Source organism: Pinus tabuliformis, chromosome 4_1 (assembly GCF_031772625.1).
Source record: "Pinus tabuliformis cultivar Carrire ecotype Pingquan chromosome 4_1, CPIR1, whole genome shotgun sequence".
Lineage (NCBI taxonomy): Eukaryota > Viridiplantae > Streptophyta > Pinopsida > Pinales > Pinaceae > Pinus > Pinus tabuliformis.
In genome coordinates this window covers 708,240,341-708,243,386 of record NC_142303.1, presented here as the reverse complement: position 1 = coordinate 708,243,386, position 3,046 = coordinate 708,240,341, and positions in this window count along the sequence as shown.

Below are 3,046 nucleotides of genomic sequence, written 5' to 3'. Positions count from 1 at the left end.
AGATAGAGAGGGAGAGAGAGAGGGAGAGAGGGAGAGAGAGAGAGAGAGGGAGAGAAAGAGGGAGAAAGTAAGAGAGAGAGAGAAAGAGGGAGGGTGATAGAGACAAAGGTGGAAGAAGACATAGAGAGACGCAAACAAATATATAAATGGAGAGAGAGATAGAGATAGAGACAAAGGGGGAAGAAGACATAGAGAGACATAAAAAAATATATAAATGGAGAGAGATAGAGAGGGGGGGGGGGAGAGAAGGAGAGAGGGAGGTAGATAGAGACAAAGGCGGAAGAAGAAATAGAGAGACATAAACGAATATATACATTGAGAGAGAGAGAGAGAGAGAGAGAGAGAGAGAGAGAGAGGGATGGAGATATAGATAAATGGGGAAGAACAGATAGAGAAAGAGACAAATATGTAAATGGAAATAGAAATATTGAGAGAGAGAGATAGAAATGGGGAAGAACAGATAGAGAAAGAGACAAATATGTAAATGGAAATAGAAATATTGATAGTGGGAGGGATATAAAGAGAGAGGGGGAAGGGGACAAGGAGGGAGAGAGAGAGAAAAGGAGAAAGTGAGGGAGATAGAGATAAATGGGGAAGAACAGATAGAGAAAGAGACAAATATATAAATGGAAATATAAATATTAATAGTGGGGGGGGATATAAAGAGAGAGGGGGAAGGGGACAAGGAGGGAGGAGAGATAGAAGAAGGAGAGGGAGGCTGAGAGAGTAAAGAGATATGGTGAGGGAGTGGAAGAAGAGAGATATAAATAGGGAAGAAGAGAGAGATAGGAAGGGAGGGAGAGATGATGGTAGGGTAGAGAGGGAGAGAGGATAACAAGGTAGATAGTGGGAGAGAGAGAGAGAGAGAGGTAGGGAGTTAGAGACATAGAAGTAAGGGGGATAGAGAGGAAAGAAGAGGGAGACAATGAGAGAGAGAGGAGGGGGAGAAGAGATAAAGAGACACAGACAGATAGGTAAATGGAAATAGAGAGACAAATAATGGGGAGGGAGAGGAAGAGAGAAAGGTGGGAGGGAAGGAGACATGGATGGAGGACAGAGGATGGGAGGGAGATCGATAGGGGAGAGGGGGGAATAGAGAGAGTATAGGAGGAAGAAGAGATATATAGACAAAGAGAGGAAAATAGACACTGATGGAATATGAGAGAAATAGAGAGGAGAGGGGGGTGGAGAGAGAGAATGGGAGGATAGAGAGACATAGACAAATGTGTAAATGGATATCGGGAGATAAAGAGTGTGGGTGAAAGAAAGAGTAAGAGAGGGGAGGAGAAAGGGAGGGAGGAGAGAGAAAATGAGGGATAGGAGATTGAGAGAGGATAGAGAAGGAGGGAAGGGAGATTGAGAGAGGAGAGAGGAAGGGAGAGAGTGTGGAAGAAGAGAGAGATAAATGGGGAAGAATAGAGAGGTGGAGATAGAGAGTGAGAGAGAAGGAGAGAGGGAGGCATGGAGATAGTGGAGGGGGAAGAAGAGAGAGAGGTGGAGATAGAAAGTGTTATAGAAGGAGATAGGGAAGGATGTATATAGTGGAGGGAAATAAGTGAGAGATATAAAGAGAGAGGCAGAGGGAGAGATAATGATGGGGGAGAGAGGGAGAGATACAGTGGTGGGGTGGGGGTGAGAGAGAGAGAGAGATATGGTGGGGGGATAGAGAGGGATTAAGAAAGAGATAGAGAGAGAGGGAGAGGTGAAGACAAGGATAGAGATCGATGCATGAGAGAGAGATAGATATAGTGAGAGAGAGGGAGAGAGAGGTAATGAGGGAGAGACAAAGACTTTGATGAGGGGAATAGAGAGAGAGAGAGGGAGAGATAAATGGTAGAGGAAGGGGATAGAGACACACATACACACAATTTATATAATGCATGCATTGTCTTGGAATTCCTAAGATAATGTGAGAAGGTGAGAGATGAAGGTAGGCAGGGAAGGTAATGTAGTGTACATGAGTCTCGCGAATGTATTCCCGTTGTTAAGAAATCATACAAATTCACTGAAAATATGTACATTTCTAAGAATTTATGCAAACCTTTTTTTCTAGAATTTATCCAATGTAGTTGCCACTTGTTGGACATCCAAACAAAAATCTAGAGAACAAGCACAAAAGAACAACGACTATGTTAATATTTGATATGAGTTTTTTTGTAATTAGAAAGAAGATTGTTTTTACCTGTGTTATTAGCAATCCAATTTTTATCTTGTTGTCTAACTAGATGATGCAAAGTTATCCGTAAAAACTAAATTGACCGAGAAGGTCAAAACCTTTTACGAGAGGATTTAGTCCCTCAATGTGTGGGGTTTTTAGCATAGAGTTTGTTTTATTTCCATGTAATCCATTAAATATAGATATTTGTTATGAATTTATTTAATTATTCCAAGTTCGGCTAGTCTGATTCGGTCCTCATGGATATGGAATGATGTCGCATATGTATTTATCATTGTTTGAAATTAATAAAAGAAAGAGAGTGTGGTGAGAGGATTTAGTTATGAATAAAACATTCCAGAGTGGTTATATTGTTAAATGTGTGGTTTCTTTATTATCGGATGCTATATGAGTGGTATCATAGGGGGATCTATATATGCATGTTAACACCCTATTAAAATCTCTATAATAAGCTTGTAGGAGGCCTTTCTCAAAATAGAGTGAAAGGGGAGTGAGACTTAGTTTTTTCTTTTTATGTTGTGGGTCTTGGTTACTTGACGAGAACCAAAACTCTGTTATGAGATTTCCATCCCAAGACAAGTTCCACAAAAGAAATCACCCTTAATTTCTTATGAGTGATTGGGTTTGAAATAGTTGAGACAAACTCTTTGGTGGTGAGTGACAGAGAGGAACGCTACAATTGTTGACAAATTTCCTATCCCAAAGGTCCTCACAAGCGAAGGTTAGTCAAAAATTGGGACAAACGTTTATCGCTAGGGTTAATACTTGATGGAAAAAACATGGAAGTGGAACTTGACAAGAATTATTCACATGCCGACATATTTTCCCTAGAAATAAAAGCGAGATACTTGGTAAATTCTCACCAGGGTG